The sequence below is a fragment of the Cervus elaphus genome, chromosome 11 (assembly GCF_910594005.1).
Source record: "Cervus elaphus chromosome 11, mCerEla1.1, whole genome shotgun sequence".
NCBI classification, from domain to species: domain Eukaryota; kingdom Metazoa; phylum Chordata; class Mammalia; order Artiodactyla; family Cervidae; genus Cervus; species Cervus elaphus.
In genome coordinates, this window is record NC_057825.1 from 10,796,085 (window position 1) to 10,813,732 (window position 17,648).

Below are 17,648 nucleotides of genomic sequence, written 5' to 3' on the forward strand. Positions count from 1 at the left end.
CTAAGATCCTGCATGCCACATGGCGTGGTCAAAAAAGAAAAAAAGATGGAGTTTAATTCTCCCCTTGAGTGTCGGGTGAACTCGGTGACTCACTCCTAGGGAATGGAATATAGGAATGATGAGGTGTCCTTTCCCAGATCAGGTTGTAAGGAGTCTTTATCGTCATTCTTGGGTGTTCTCTCTCTTTCCCTCCTTTCCTTCCTCCTCCTCTTCTCTTGGCTCACTCGCTCTGGTAGACACTAGCTGCCATAGTGAGAGGGAGCCACTTGCCATGTTGTGCAGACACTTGGGCAGCCTATGGGGAAGGCCACATGTTAAGGAAGCAAGGCCTGCCAGCAACCACATGAGTGAGCTTGGAAGGGGATCCTACATTAGTTGAGCCTTGAGATGACTACAGCCCTCGCCAACAGCTTGACTTATTATCCTGGCTTCACAAGGGCTGAATTACATGAGTCCATAATTTTTTTTTTTGGAAGAATCTCTTCCAGCACTGGCTCTGTTGTACCCCAAAGGGCCTTAGTCTCTGTCTTAAGCTTTTTCTCCTCCTGGATAGGTCTCTGATATGGAGTGGGGTGGGGTGTGTGTTTGTGTGTGTGTGTTTTGGAAGCAGCTGTCTTTTGATTAGAGGCATTGAAGGATAGTTTACTTTCAGGCAGCGATGTGTCCCTGTGCTAATAATTGAATCTCCAGCCAATTGTGCGTTGTCATCTTCAGAGCCTTTGCTCTCTCCCTGGACTTTGGTCTGACAGATTGAAAGGTAGTCCCCTGCTCACATTCACTCTTATTAAGGGAAGAGCAAAAGGTAGTTGTCCTGTGAAAGTGTATGTGTTAGTCACTCCAGTTGTGTCTGAGTCTTTGCGACCCCACAGACTGCAGCCTGCCAGGCTCCTCTGTTCATGGAATTCTCCAGGCAAGAATGCTGGAGTGGGTTGCCATTTCCTTCTCCAAATTGCCCAGTGAAGGGGTCAGTTTTCCTCTGCCTGGTACCTGTCACCAGATTTTGAATTCTTGTTTTTGCTCTTTCTTAGTTGTCTGGGAAGAGCAGGCAAATCAGTGTCAAGTAAGCTGTGATGGTGGCTGATTTTATGTGTCAACTTGACTTGCCTACAGGGTGCCCAGATAGTTGGTCAAGCATTATTCCTGGAGTGTCAGGGTGTCTTTGGCTGAGATTAACTTTTGAACCATAGTCTTAAATAGTACAGACTGCCCTCCTCAACATGGGTGGGGCCTTATCCAGTCGACTGAAGACCTGAAACTAAAAGGCTGAGTAAGAAGGAACTCCTGTCTGACTGCTTGAGTTGGGACCTCAGTCTTTTCCTGCCTTTGGATGCGAGCTGGAACCTTGCTCTTCTTGGATCTCGAGCCCATTGGCTCCCAGTCTGGAATTTAAACCATCAACCCTCCCGTTTCTCAGGCCGTCAGAATGGAATCATGCCATCAGCTCTCCCAGACCTCCAGCGTGATGACTGAGGATCTTGGAACTTTTCAGTCTGCCTAATTGTGTGAGCCAATTCCTTATTATCTAAACACACACACCCCTTCTTGTTTCTGTTTCTCAGGAGAACCCTGGCTAATACTCAAACCTAGTCTTTTCTATGTCCTTTGTTTCTTACCTGGTTTTCCATAATGCTCCTTAAGCTGTCGTAGCTTCTGCACTACTAGCTGTGGGTTCTCTTCATGGATGCAGTCTGCCATGAAATGGTCATCTTCACCGTGAGCTAAGCTTGTCTTTTCATGAGCTTGGCTGCTGCCTTTGGTAGCATTGCGGTCTCAGGCTAGGCACCATTCTTTATATTCTTGTTTTACAGTTGGGTTTCTTTCAGTCAAGTTCTCTCCATGTATTCCATGGGCCTTGAAAGCATATGTGCCTGTTGGCAGTATCCTGAGTTCTTCCTGAATGGGGGCCCCATGTTGAAAGTGCTCACACATGGTTTCCCAAAAGCCTGCAAAGTGGCTGTCAGAACTCTTAAACTATTGTGATCATTTCCAAACTGTAGAGTTATTACATATAGATTTTTAGAGAACAGCTGTCAAAACTAAAGATTTTAGATTTAGCATTGTTGCCATTAGCCTGTCTTGTTAATTGATATCAAGCCATTTACCTATTAGAGTAACTCCTGGCTGGTGATAACAAAAGTGTCATCCACAAGTAAGAGAATTCTTACTTTTTTGTATAATAGGAACATGCATCTGTATCGTCCTAAGCCAGTTTTGTTTTTATTTTTGCTTTTTTTTTTTGCTGCGCTGGGTCTTCATTGCGGTGCGTGTGGGCTTCTCTAGCTGTGCTGCTGGCTTAGTTGCCCTGCTGCATGTGGGATCTGCATGCGCCCAACCACAGATAAAACCCACTTCCCCTACATTGGAAGGCGGATTCCTAACCACTAGACTACAAAGGAAGTTCTTCCCAAACCACTTTTAAATCTTCAAGATATAAGTTAAAAAGAAGGGAAATGCTTTTAGTAACTTATAAAAGAATCCTAGAATTTGTATTGGAAGAGATTAGTTATCGAGTTCAACCATAAGCACAGCAGGAGAAATCCTACCATAACATATCTGAAAAGAAAGTCCTGAAAAATGCCTCAGTCTCTTCAAATATGGTTTACCTTGTGTTTACCAACACCTGACATGTATTCATTGTTTCCTAAAATCTTCACCTAAATCACCTGAATGTCTCATGTATGTGCTCTTGCATATACATGCCCTTGTACCAAGACCAGTTCCGTTCAGTAGAGGTATTAGTGAACTCGTGGTACTTCTGTCATTATTGATTTTTCTCAATAACCAGATAATAAAATCACAACCATTTTCATATGGATGGCCACAGAAGCTTTACTTTTAAAAAAGGGTTCTTGAAAATGTTGGAAACCACTGAATTAAGTATCTCTGGAGCTATTTCTAGCTCTAGTTTGTGGAGAAAGGACTGTGGTTCAGGGATGGAGTCTTTGTATAAGAATGTGTTCAAAGAGTATATAGTGTAGCATTCTGGTGAAATCCCCAGATCTTTGCCTGGTTTCTAGCCACCGCTTTTCATTTTTTCTTCCTTGCATACCTCAGGGATTTGATTCATCCCCCACCTCCCCTACTCAGCTATTATGTAACCTATTGTGCTCTCCGCCCATAAACCCGCCTTGAAAGTGTTTGAAACAGGATGCAGGTACCTCAGCTTTTCCCTTACCCTGTTAACTTGGAACGTATCTGCAGCATTTTCATTTTTACAGATGTTTTACTGTCAGTGACAGTAGGGAGTGAATTGAATGCATGGAAACATGAATTTTTGAATTTAGAGTTTTACTAAAATGAAGAGATTTCCCTAATCTTCACTATAAAATACATGAGAAAAGCTTAGTTTTCTGGTAATTGCTAGAATTAAAGCAGTGGACTAAGTGATGTCAAAGTGTCTTCCAACTCACGTATGTTTAACTTTCAGTGAGTGGTTGCTCAGTTTCCTTATTTTATCTTTTTTTTTTAAATTCTGAGAAGTAGCTACACATCTTTTCTTCTCTTTTTCTATATCATTTGGCCCTGAAAATAGTCACTTGCAGGCCACTGAATTCATTTCACCACAGAGGAGAAGCTCAAGGTTATTTTCAATTTCTTTACCCATTGCTTTTTGCAGGAAAAGTCTACTTAATAAAAACCGATAACCACCAACAAAAAGTCCGCTTCAGTATATTCTGAACATAACCATTCGTTGGCATGGTAGACTGTTTCCCAAAGGTGTCTGCAGTCGTGTCTTTCATCCCACATGCTCTTACACTGTGACCTTGACCTTCCTCCCACCTAGTGATGAGGTCTGTGTCCCCGTCTCCTAACCAGCACAGGCCTTTCCAACTGTCTCCACCAATAGAGCATGGCTCCAGCCACACTATGTGACTTCTGGAGCAAGGTTATAGAAATGCCATGTACCTCCACCTTCCTCTCTCGGGATAGGGGCTTAGAACCTGGCTTCCAGCCCCTGTGAGTGGCTAAAGCTCCTGGCCCTCAGCCTCAGCTGAGCTCCCAGCTGCCATCAGCATTGGTCCTGAAAGCAGGTCGTAATCCTCCAGATCCCCATCCCGGTGCCCCAGTGAGTGCCCACGGAGAGCAGAGAAGAGCTGTCTCTGCCAAGCTCGACCCAAGTTGCCAACTCAGAGCCACAATGAAAGATTGTTGTTTTAAGCCAGTAGGTTGTATAACAGAAGATAACTGACATTCTGTTTTGCCAGAGGTTGGAGTAGAGACCATACTATATATTAACCGGCCTCAATTTTAAGAATAAGATACATTTATTTCTACCTTCAGCAGCACTGTCAGTATCAGAAGAAAAACAGACTCTTTATCTTCTTTCTTTATAGACTTATCTCATTCACTTTGATTTTCCATGTTTATTTTATTTTGGTTTTTAAAAAATTAGTAAGTAGTACAAAACAGCAAAACTGAACAATAATCTCCCTGCCCAGATAACTCCATTCTCGTGTCCTTGTAGTTCAGAAGGTTATGGCATGTTAATAATGTACAGTGACTTTGCAATGACTCGGGCCAGATTGTGTGACCTTGGAAAGCAACATCCTCTTTGTGAATCAGTTTCTTTATCTATAAAATGGTTTCTACTTCATAGGGTTGTCGAGAGACTTCAATGATTTATACACATGAAGTGAGAGTGCCTGTCATAGAATACTGGCTGTTCATTACTATGCCCATCACTACTACTGTTATTGGCCTTACTATTTTTAGACTAGGGAGGGGAAGGATAACCAGCAGAAAGATGTCAGTCTGAAATGATGGAGTGAATACTCCAGAGAAGTTAGGGACAGAGGGATGTTGGGAAGCCTGAAGGGACTTGGAAATTATTTAACATGTTTTCGATTTTTCAAGGCTTAAAGGTTTACCTGAAAGGTGAAGAGCAGAAAGACCTCTGGGAAAATTGATGAGAGACGGTAGTAGAGAAATTTAAAAAATGGGGAGGTACTGATGCTGGTTTTTGGACTTCTTGATAATGACTGGCATTTACTGATTAGGCAATGATGTCTCAAATATATTACCTGTAATCACTAGTTTGTTTTTTATCAAGCCCTTTCAGTTTATTGATGGATACTTTGCATGTAGTAAAATGTATAGATGGGAAGTGTTCAGTTCAGTGTGTGTCTTTATCAGTTCTTAATTGTTTAGTGTTTTGGTTGATTACAGAGTAGAAATAAATGAACTAAATGGAGGAAGGAGACCTAGGGAGGATAGCTTAATCTCTAGGGTTCTGGTGCTTATTAGCAGATCAAGTTTATATTTTTTACTTCATTAGAAGACAGATGTTATCATTCCCATTTATAAATAGAGAAACTGAGGCTCATGAAAATAAAGTGATTTACCCAAAGTATCATAGCTAGAAAGTGGCACTGTCAAAGCAGACTAGTTTTTTGTCTGACTCTATAAATCTTTTTTGCTATTACAGACTGAAACAGTGACATTGGAATTTGTTTTTTTTAAACTTTGCTGGAGGTAATTTCCTATGAGGGTTTATTAAAGTCCCGTAAGAAAATGAAAATAGTTCTTGATGTGGATGTCCTCTGGATTCAGATGTTTCAGACTTCCTTGAAGCTTCTAAAACTGGTATTTTCTATTTTGCCAATTTTTATAATTAATATAGTATAGTTTTAGCAAGTGTTCCTCTCCAGTGCTTCAGGTAATTAGATTAAAGTAGTTGTGGGCAACTTAGTGCATTTTTACTTTGAAGTATCAAAGAAAGTACAGACCATTAAGAACGAAAAGAATTCTGTTTCTGGACAGTTCATGCTAATGCAGGACTCATAGATACAAGATTTAAAAGCAGAAATTTTTAAGTGATGTTCATTCTACTGGATAACAGCCAAAAGCCTCATGCTTGAGACTGGATGATGGACAAGTAATTTGCCATGTTACTGGGTGAGGAACATCTTTAGGTACAGGAGTGTAGTCTCTAACTCAGTCAGCCTAGAGTTCCTGAATGGCCCAGCTTTTTCTTTCTTCCCTCATATTTTAGATTTCTTTATTCTTTGCAGCATGTTCTGTTTTTTTGTTGTCCTATTTGAAATTGACATCAGATAAAGAAACACATACAATACATGAAATAGTAAATGAGAATTCAACCATTTTCTTAAAAACTGAAAAATGCTAGCACAGAAAATGAGATAGTTAAGACAGATTTCATGTGCAGAAAATCATTTGTTCAATAGATACTGTAAAAGTATTTAGATATGTCAGGCTTTTTCTTTTCTTTCTTTTTTTTTTTTTTTACTTCTGAGAACTTTTAATGGGTAACTAACTTACTTGACATTCTCAAGAATCCTGAAAATGGAGAATGGTTTTACTATATCGTCGATGGTTTCATCTCTTAATTTCTTACAAACTGGTGCGGATCTAAGAATTTTTATTTGTGATAAAAATTTTAAACATCTGTGAGATAATAATGGAAAATATCTATTGGTCTCTGCCCTCAGTTCCTGACATGGAACCCCTGAAACCTTCATAATTTCCTGAGTGACAAGTGTCTTTGTTCTGATGAAGTGACTGGTTGGTCTCCTGGCTGAGGGCTGGTGACCAGCAAGAACAGGCCACGATTAGAAGCTTGGTGTTTTCAGCCCTGCCTCCCATTCCTTTGGGAGGGGAGTAGGGCTGAAAATGGAGTTAATGTTCAGTCATGCCTGCATGATGAAGCATTCACGAAATCCCCAGAGTATGGGGTTCAGAGAGTTTCTAGGCTGGTGAGCACAGGGAGGTGCGGGAGAGTGGCGTGGAAGCCCCTGGACAGGGCCTGGAGCGCCACACCCCTTCCCATACCCGTGCATCTCTTCTGTCTGGCCTGAGTTATGTCTTTTTACAGGAAACTTGATCCAGTAAGTAAATGTTTCTCTGAGTTCTGTGAGCCACTCTTAACAGATAAATAAAACCCAAAGAGGTGGTCATTGGAACCCCTAGTCTGTAGCTGGTCTGTAGAAGCATGGGGAGTGACTTCTGCCTTCTCTTGGGGTTGAGCCCTTCACCTCTGCAGTCTGATGCTTGTTCCAGGTAGACAGTGTCAGAATTGAGTGGAATTCCTGCAGGTGACAGGGCATTGCTTGGTGGTGTGGGGCAAACTTCCACACGATTGGTGACCAGAAATGAAGTTTTTGTGTGAACAGTAAAGGAGATTCATAAGAGAGAAATAGTAGGGAAGAACCGGATTTTTCCCTACATAGAAAGGAAGAAGCTGTTTTGTTTTTTTTTTAAACATCCCAGGTGAAATCCAGTGAGTATTTCATACTACCATTTATCCCTACTCCTGATAACTCTTTCTGTGTTCTTAACAATTAAAAAAAAACTGTGTGTACGTGTTGGTGGAGGATACACATTCATTGATTTCTGCATCTTATGTCCTCTCTTTGTCCTTGGCTATCATATAATAGAATATTAGCTCTGTGAGGGCAAGAATAAAATAAAAAGCACTCAAAATGTCCAGAACATAGTAGGTGTTCAAGAAATATTTTGTTTACTAAATGTTTAATTATTTTAAAATGAAATCTAATATGTGTACAAAAAAGTATATATGACATATGTGTACTTTAAAAAAAGAAAAATAAATTAAAAATCTTTGTTTCCACTGGCCAACTTTAAAAGTAGTTCATTGTCAGTATTCTTGAAAGTTCCTCCTATGCCTCTCTTTTGTGGCATTCGCTTGTTTCCTTTCCGAATCACTGCTTTAAAATGGTTTTTATTCTCTTGAATTTTCCTCATGGTTTTACATATATGGATGTAAACTTGCCAACAAAGATCCATATAGCCAAAGCTATGGTTTTTGCACTAGTCACATTATGAGTGTGAGAGTTGGGCCATAAAGAAGGCTGAGCGCCGAAGATTGATGCTTTCAAATTGTAGTGCTGGAGAATCCCTCTTGAGAATCCCTTGGACTGCACAGAGATCAAACCAGTCAATCCTAAAGGAAATCAACCTGGAATATTCATTGGAAGGACTGTTGCTGAAGCTCCAATACTTTGGCCACCTGATGCAAAGAGCCCACTCATTGGAAAAGACCCTGATCCTGGGAAAGATTTAAGGTGAAAGAAGTGGGCAGCAGAGGATGAGATGGTTAGATAGCATCACCGACTCAATGCACGTGAATTGGAGCAAACTCTGGGAAATAGTGGTAGACAGGGGAGCCTGGCATGCTGCAGTTCATGGGGTCGCAAAAAGTTGGATACAACTTAACAGTGAACAGCAACAATGTACTTGTAAATATTCTGCTAAGTTTTAGATTTGTTAAACTTTATATATATATATATATATTTTTTTTTTTATATATATATATATATATAGTCGCTCATTTGTGTCCAGCGCTTTGCGACCCCTATATATGTATATATGAAATCATACTGCTTGTATTCTTGTCAGTTTGCTTCATTCATTCAGCATTAGGAGCTTGAGATTCTTTCATATTGACACACACAGATGTATAACCTTATGTAGAACTCAACTATATGTCTGTGCCAGAATTATCCATTCTCTGATCTAGGAGTAACTGAATTGCTTCTAAGTTAATGAACTTAGATGTACATATGAAAGGGATTCTTTAGGGTAAATATCTAAAGACTCTCTGAGTCATTGGGTTTTGTCAATTCAGCATTGACAGTCGTTTCCCCAAGTGGTTGTACCAGTTTATACTTCTGTCCTCTACTTCTGTGAGAGTTCCAGTTTCTCTACTTCCTTGCCAGCCCTTGGTGTTTTAAAATTTTAACTGTTGTGGTAGGTGTATAATAATATTCCTCTGTGTGTGTGTAAGAAAACATTTGTTGTTTCATTCTTAACCACAATTACTGCTTGGGCACCTCACTGCTTCTCCAACCTTGGGGTCATACTGGACGCCGTCACTTCGTTTCCTGTACCACATGATTTTCATGTGGTGTTTGTTTTTTTGTAACAAGCAACCTCTGAAAAAACCAGCTTCAGCAACCTAGATGTCCATTGGCAGACGAATGGATAAGAAAGCTGTGGTACATATACGCAGTGGAATATTACTCAGCTATTAAAAAGAATGCATTTGAATCAGTTCTAATGAGGTGGGTGAAACTGGAGCCTATATATACAGAGTGAAGTAAGTCAGAAAGAAAAACACCAATACAATATATTAACACGTATATGTGGAATTTAGAAAGATGCTAATGATGACCCTATATGCGAGATAGCAAAAGAGACACAGATGTAAAGAACAGACTTTTGGACTCTGGGAGAGGGCAAGGGTGGGATGATTTGAGAGAATAGCATTGAAACATGTGTATTACCATTTGTGAAATAGATAGCCAGTCCAGGTTCGATGCATGAGACAGGGTGCTCAGGGCTGGTGCACTGGGATGACCCTGAGGGATGGGATGGGGAGGGAGGTGGGAGGGGAGTTCAGGACAGGGGACACATGTACACCCATGGCTGATTCATGTCAATGTATGGCAAAAACCACACAGTATTGCAGAGTAATTAGCCTCCAATTAAAATAAATAAATTAATTTTTTAAAACCAAATAGCTTCATAAAGATACAGCATTATGGAAAGGAACATAAAGCGATATAGTGTTAACACTGAGCTACTGAACCCTGAGCTTGTAGTTTGTGGAGTATCCGACAGATGTCACTGTGTTTCCCTTGAAAGTTTAAAATAGCCCATGGCATCCTTGTGTGTTTTCTGTGGTGCCCTAAGGTGTGTGAGTGCACGGTTTGAGAACCACGGCCTTGGAATATTAATCATGGTTATCTTTTTTTTTTTTTTTTAATCATGGTTATCTTTAGGGAGCAGGAGTTTTACTTACTTTTTGATACTTTCTGGATTTCCTATACCTCTTTTATAAGGAGCATATACCACTTAAGAGGCATCAGGAAAGATATTATATGTGCATTGTTTGTAAAATAAATTATTAACCAAAGTCTATACTTTTTTTTCTCTTAGTTTTTACCTAATGCCCTTTTTCTGTTCCACATAGGATACCACATTAGTCATAATGTTTCCTCAGGCATCTTGACAGGGACAGTTTTCAGGTCATTCCTATTTTTGATGACCTTGACAGTTTTGAAGCATATTGGTCAAGTACTTTTTTCAACTGTCTTTGAATTGGGGAAAACCACAGGGGTAAAACACCATTCTCATCACATCATATTGAGGGTTCATGCTATCCATGGTCCTGGCTATCCTCATGACATCACTGTTAATGGTAATCTTGACATCTGGCTGAGAATCAGAGTTCTTCATTACAAAATTATTCCTTTATTCCCCCCTTTAATACTATATTCTCTGGCAGGAAGTCATTACTTGCAGTCCACACTCAAAGAATGGGTGTCATGCCTCACTTCCTTGAAGGCAAAGTACATAAATTATGTTAAATTCTTCTTCATGGGAGATTTGTATGTTCTCCCATTTATCTATTTATTACTCATCTGTTTGTGTATTGAACTGTTTATATAATTGAACTCATGGATTTTTTTTTTATATTCTGGGTTATAATCCATTACTGTTTTATTTTTTTGTTGTTGCTGAATAGTTCCAGTTTGGTAATTGAGAGCTCTTCAGTTGGCTGCTGTATCCTTTTGACATACTCCTGCCATTGTGTGTTTATTAATAAAATAAAATTTTTTAGAACACTTTCTTACTTTCTCTCAGTACAAGATGCTCCAGGCTCATCTTGTGTATTTCTTGGCTCAGTTTGAGAATCAGACATTTCTCCAAGGAGCCTTGTTTCCTTTTTTTAGAGGATGGTATTTGCTACTGGGATACATATGGTATTAATTAATTTGCATTCCTCTGATGATTGATGAAGTCAAGTACCTTTATATATGTTTATTGGTTGTTTGTGTATCCTGTTTGTTATGTAACAAGCCTGTTCAAGACTTTTGTTCAACTGCAGAGTTGAGTTGTAGCAGAGAGTGTATGACTCACAAAGCCTAAAATATTTACTATCAAGCCCTTTATAGGAAAAGTTTGCATACCTCTAGAGTTATGAAAACTATTTTGCTGTCAGTTCTGGGTTGGTTTTGATTGGCTGATTTATCTCATCAATGATGGTCGTATTGTCCTGCTTCTTTGGAAATGCCTGATAATCTTTGGGTGCCAGACATCATGGAGGGTTTGAAATTTTGTTCTGTTGCTTTTTTCTTTTTTTCCTTAAAAATTTCTGAAGATTTTCCCCAGAGATACAGTTTAATTATTTGGAATTATCTTGACCCATTTGGGTCTTGGTTTTAGGCTTTGTTGAGTGGGACCAAGGCAACATTTAGGGCTATTGTCACTGTGGCTTATCATTCTCTACTTCTGTGGCAAGACCCTTGTGAATACTCCAGCCGGGAATTACAAGGTTTTCCAAGTCTTGCTGGTGGGAACAGACACCATTGTTGGCCCTGTGTAAGCCCCAGGCATTGTTCCCTCTAATGCTCTGATGATTCTTTGCTCTCTCTGGTGGTTCTCTTCCATTCGTGGGCTGCTCTGTGTTCAGTGGAACCCTGGAGAGGAACTCCCCGAAGATCTCAGCACTTTCTCCCCGCGTCCGACACCCTGCCCTGTGAACTCCAGCTGCTGTGGCCTCCCTGCACTCTCAGCTCTGTCTTCTGCTCTGATGTTATCCCTTGGGCTCTGCCTGGGTTCCTCTTCCCTGCACCACACCCTGGAAATGCTCTCAAGGCAGTGATTGGGGGGCAATTATAGGACTCACTTTTTTTGTCCTCAGAGGTCAGGGGTTTTTTTGTTGTTGTTGCTTGATGCACTGTGTCTTGAAAAACCATTATTTATCTATTTTGTCTGCTTTCTTTTGGTTGTTTAATGTAGGAGGGTAAATCTGGTCCCTGTTACTACATCTTGGCCAGTATTTGAAATCTTTTTTTAAATCCTCAGTGGGTGTTTAATTTTGTCAAATTCTTTTTCTCTGTCTGTTGAGATGATTGTATGTTTTTTTTCTCTTTTTTTCCCCTGTTAATGTGTGTTGAATTACATTGATTTTTTTCCCCCCAGTGTTAAATCAACCTCACATTTCTGGAATAAACTCCTCTTCCTCATGATATACAATCCTTTTAAATATATTTCTGTGTTCAATTTACCAGTATATTTTTAGGACTTTTGCATCTGTGTCTATGTTCATATACTACCCTTCCTTAGATTTTAACATCAGGGCTGTCCTGGTTTATGAAATGGGTAGGGAGACTTTCCTTCTTTTTCTCTAGAAAACTGTGCTTACTATTGGTGCTTTTTCTTCCTTATATGGTTAGACAAATTCTCTGGTGAAACCATGTGGTTATTTTATTTGGGAAACTGCTTAATTACAAATCTGTGTTTTTAATAGATACAGGACTATTGAGATCTTATATATTTTTAATTGAGATTTTTAATTTTTCAGTTTTGGTCAGCTATTTTTCTGGGAAAACAAATGATCCCATACATCTAAAAATGAATAAACCTTCCAATCCTGTGCTTTTTCAAACTATGTCATATCATCTTAATATATACTTTTAAATTTGGATACTTTTTTTATCCTCTCCAGTAGATAGTAAACTAGCAAGCTGGTTCTATCTCTGGTAAAACTTAGTATCATCTGAAGCTTTGGACCAAATAAATGTTTGAATTAAATTAAAGCGTGTGTGTGTGTGTGTGCGCGCGCTAAGTCTCTTCAGTCGTGTCTGACTCTTTGAGACCCCGTGGACTGTAGCCCTCCAGGCTCCTCTGTCCATGGGGTTCTCCAGGCAAGAATACTGGAGTGGGTTGCCATGCCCTTTTCCAGAGGATCTTCCTGGCCCAAGGACCAAACCCACGTATCTTACATGTCCTGCCTTGGCAGGCAGGTTATTTACTGCTAACACCACCGGGGAAGCCCAAGTTAAAGCATACTTGGGTTTATTGGGTTTTAAATGGAGAGAACTTTAAGTGATTGTTTCAGTACTTCATTTGGGCTCTGTCAGTCTGTAAAATATACATTTTACCGCTTTTTCTGTGGGTAATGTCTATAGAGTATATATTGAATAAAAAGATAGGTATAATGAGTTGAAAGTATAGTTTTTAAATTTTGGAAGTACTGTTTATATTATTTTAGTTGTTTTTTCTCGATTTCACTCAATTTTATTTCCTAAAACTTAGAATAGACATATATGTATGATTCTAGGGCAATTGAAAGAAAGAAAAATAACTCTAGTTCAGAATATGATTTACCAGAACCATTTTTTATTTCTGTTCAAGAGAGATTGTAACTTGAATTCTATTATCAGGGAGATTTAGTGACTATCTAACATTTCAGTACCTTAAAATGTGTCCATCCTTTTATAGTAGATCTAGTTTAAGAATCACCTGTTAGGGAAGAATGTGAGTTTGAAGTGGAGAGGGTTCAGTTGAAGGTCTGTTTCTATAAAGAATGTAGTCTGTTGCCAAAAGAAATATTACCTGACAGCAGTTTACATGCACCAAGAGAGGCCAGAAAAGTATTGTAGTAGAAATTGCACGGGAGAGCTGTCAGAGTAGATCCCTGAGGATGTCAGACAGGAAATAAAGCTTATCATGCTAAAAAAATTTCACTGGATGACTAGACCATTGGAAATGAATCTTCCAATTCTTATATTTTTCATTGTCTTCTATGTTGAATAGACATCCAGAGTTACTTACACTTAAGTAATTTAAACTGTTTAAAAAGTTTAAATCAAGGTTTTCTAAGATCATATTAAATCAATATTAACTTATTTATATCTTTTTCCTATGAGTTATTTAATTTTTAGAGATTAAGATTTGGAAATGCATTAAGAGAGGGGTTTTAAGTTCCTGGGGATAAAATAGAGTAAGTAGTTGAAGCAGTTTTCTTTTCTGTGCCAAAACTGGAAATACGGAAAACATAGGCAATTATACCAAAGTATTTATCTGTGATTTTACTTCTAAAATACAACATTTCCCATTTCCACTGTACACATTCAGATATGCTGTTATACAGAATGATTGAGCCTAAAGGACTTTGAAGGAATATCTATTGGGATTGCTTTATTTTGTGGGGAGGAGAAACAAGGCACGTCTGTTGAGATCCACATAGTTCACCCAGTGTCATGAAGGGAATAGGAGCATTTTTAGCACTTGGGGAAATAGAACTTTTCCTTAATTACTGTTGTGTTAGTGAGTTATTTGAAATTTTATATGTGAGGTGATAACTTGTTTTCTCACCACCAAATGGCTTCTCAAAGTTGTGTTGCTTTTAGTCACTGCCAGCAAAAGTAAAACTGTCAAGCCCCTTTGAAGGTCATTATCGTTTAGGAAATAGCAACAGTGTTGATACTTTAAATAAGAGTAGTTTTAGGTTCTTAGAATTGAGAGTAAGTTATTATGAAATTATTTAAGCTTTCTAGGCTGCTTCTCCCCTGGTGACATAATTATGTGTGCCCCTTGAGGTTCACAGATAGATTTTAGACTCATGTTACATATACTAAAAGGAATATAGATGGTCCTGTAACTTCAGTATATGCAGTCTTTGTGACTGTTGTACATTGAAATCTTCCCTACGGCAAGATTTAAAATCAGTCTGATTCACTTCTGGGTCATAGAATATTGATATTAATAATTTAAGAAATGTATTCAACTCATAACATCACTAAAGAAATTTTTGGAGAGACCCAAAAGAAAGTGTCACTTAATTTGAGAAAAACTTCTTTTTATAAAAAAGTTTTGTTTTAAACTCAGGTTGCAGGTGTATTATAGCCTGTACAGCAGAGCAACTAGGATTCTAGTGCTTGCATGAAATCAAATGGAAAAGAAGTAAAGTTTTGTATATGAAACAGAGGATGCCGAACACATACCTCTGAAAATGTGTTATGTAAGTAGCTGAACATGCTGATTTCTCTTGAAATTTGCTGAGAGTAGGTTTGAAATCAGAAAAAAAAGTTTTCCTGTAATTGGAGTTTCTGAGTCTAAACATATACCCTTCATGTATTACGTTTTCAAAACTTACTACAAAGCTACAGTAATCAAAGCACTGTGGTCCTGGCATAAAGACAGGCATTAGATCAATGGCATAGAATTGAAAGCCCAGAAATGAAACCTGTACATCTCTGATTTCAGTAGGGGTGCGAGGAAAAATTGGTGGTGAAATGGTGTCATATCTATCAAGAAGACGTAGAAGTAAATCTTTGTGACTTTGGATTAGGCAGTGGTTTCTTGGATCTAACACCAGAAGTGCAAGTGGCAAAAGAAAAAATAGATAAATTAGTACTGTGTGAAAATTTTTTAAAAATTTTTTGCTTCAAAGACACCTTCAAGAAACTGAGAAGACAACCCACAGAATGGGGGAATTATTTTGCAAAGCATACATCTGATAAGGAACATATCCAGAATATTTAAAAATTCTTACAACTAAGCAACAAAGAGATAAATAATCCAATTCACAAATGAACAAAAGATTTGAGTCATTTCTGCAAAGAAAACACATATATGGCCAACAAGCACATGCAAAGATGTGCTTTAATCATCATTAATCACTAGGGAAATTTGAATCAGAACAGTGAGATACCGCTTTATACTACTACAATGGCTGTAATAAAAAAGACAAGTACAAGGGTTGGTGAAGATAGGAAGAAATTGTACCCACGCTACAGGCCTGGTGGGATTGTAAAGTGATGTAGCTGCTTTGGTATAATTTGGCAGTTCCTCAAAAAATTAAGAACATAGAGTTACCATGTGACCCAGCAACTCCACTTCTAGGTATATTCAGTTCAGTTCAGTTCAGTCACTCAGTCGTGTCGGACTCCTTGTGACCTCATGAACTGCAGCACTCCAGGCCTCCCTGTCCATCACCAACTCCCGGAGTTCACCCAAACCCGTGTCCATTGAGTCGGTGATGCCATCCAACCATCTCATACTCTGTCGGCCCCTTCTCCTCCTGCCTTCAATCTTTCCCAGCATCAGGGTCTTTTCCAGTGAGTCAGCTCTTTGCATCAGGTAGCCAAAGTATTGGAGTTTCAGCTTCAACATCAGTCCTTCCAATGAACACCCAGTACTGATCTCCTTTAGGATGGACTGGTTGGATCTCCTTGCAGTTCAACGGACTCTCAAGAGTCTTCTCCAACACCACAGTTCAAAAGCATCAGTTCTTCGGCACTTAGCTTTCTTTATAGTCCAACTCTCACATCCATACATGACCACTGGAAAAACCACAGCCTTGACTAGATGGACCTTAGTTGGCAAAGTAATGTCTCTGCTTTTTAATATGCTATCTAGATTGGTCATAGCTTTTCTTCCAAGGAGTAAGCGTCTTTTAATTTCATGGCTGCAGTCACCATCTGCAGTGATTTTAGAGCCCAGAAGAATAAAGTCAACCACTGTTTCTCCATCTATTTGCCATGAAGTGATGGGACTGGTTTCCGTGATCTTAGTTTTCTGAATGTTGAGCTTTAAGCCAACTTTTTCACTCTCCTCTTTCACTTTCATCAAGAGGCTCTTTAGTTCTTCACTTTCTGCCATAAGGGTGGTGTCATCTGCATATCTGAGGTTATTGATAGTTTTTCTGGCAATCTTGATTCCAGCTTGTGCTTCCTCTAGCCCAGCATTTCTCATGATGTAAATTAAATAAGCAGGGTGACAACATACAGCCTTGCATATAGGTATATATTCAAGAAAAATGAAAACTTATGTTCACACAAAGACATGTACACAGATTTTCAAAGCAGCATGTTCATAGTAGTCAAAAAGTGGAAACAACCCAAATGTTCATCAACAGATGAATAGTTAAATAAGATATGGTATTTCTATACAGTGGAATATTATCCAGTCATAAAAAAGATGAAGTACTGATGCATACTACAGGACTGATGAATCTTCAAAACATTATGTTAAAGAAGCTAATCATTAAAGTCTACATTGTGTGATTCCATTTATATAAAATGCCCTGTACAGGCAAATCCTTAGAGGAAAAGTAAATTCATGGTTGCCAGGGTTAGGAGTAAGGAAAAGTGAAGAGTGATGAGTAACAGGTGTGAGATTTCTTTAGGAGGTGTTGAAAATATTCTGGAATTAAGTAGTGATGGCTGATGTAGAATTTTTGTGAAAATACTAAAAACCAATGAGTTGGATAGTTTAAAGAGATACGCTATATGGCATAGTGGATTATATCTCAAGTAAGCTGTTATTAAAAGTACCCCAAGTGTTATAAATAGCTTACTATAATTACTAATAAGAGGTTGCTCATGATAAAATATGAATTGGAATCATAAAGCCATTAACTACTTACCACTTTCAGATCAGGTGATGACTGAGAAGCAGCTGAGAAAAAAATTGCATGAGCCTGCAGCAGACCCCCAATAAAACTTGGCATTATAGAGTTGCTGCTGTCTGGTAAAACATAAGGTAGCGTTTTTGTTGTTTAGTTTAGGCTTTTGGGGGATAGGCAATTATGATCTAAATTGAAGACAGGTTGGAGTTTGAAATACATATTTTGTGCTTGTAAGAGGTTTTTTGGTGGGTTAAAACAATGATGACAATGTTTATGTGACAAGATGAAGCCTTGTATTTTTAATTCTTTTCGTTGTCAAATCATTCATTAAAGAAATGAGAGAAAGAACTGTTTTGGTCACATGTGTCCTACTTCATTAATGCATAGGTAGAAATAGATGCTGTCTTCTGGGAAGCAACTTGAATTATTTTCAAAAAGATATCTGGTGATTTGCCTGATTGGATCA

General features: G+C 38.7%; 1 protein-coding gene across 6 annotated transcripts in view; it reads left to right on the forward strand.

The window, feature by feature from the left end:
- Window positions 1-17,648, forward strand: part of SCAI (suppressor of cancer cell invasion) — a 120,702-nt gene that overhangs the window by 12,824 nt on the left and 90,230 nt on the right. The window contains exon 1 of one of the 6 annotated variants that reach the window (XM_043916864.1): window positions 1,416-1,500. The exons of the other annotated variants lie outside the window; for them this stretch is intronic. The gene's annotated coding sequence lies outside the window, so the exon portion shown is untranslated. Of the gene's footprint in view, window positions 1-1,415; window positions 1,501-17,648 lie in introns of those variants that run through there. 6 annotated transcript variants of the gene reach the window in all.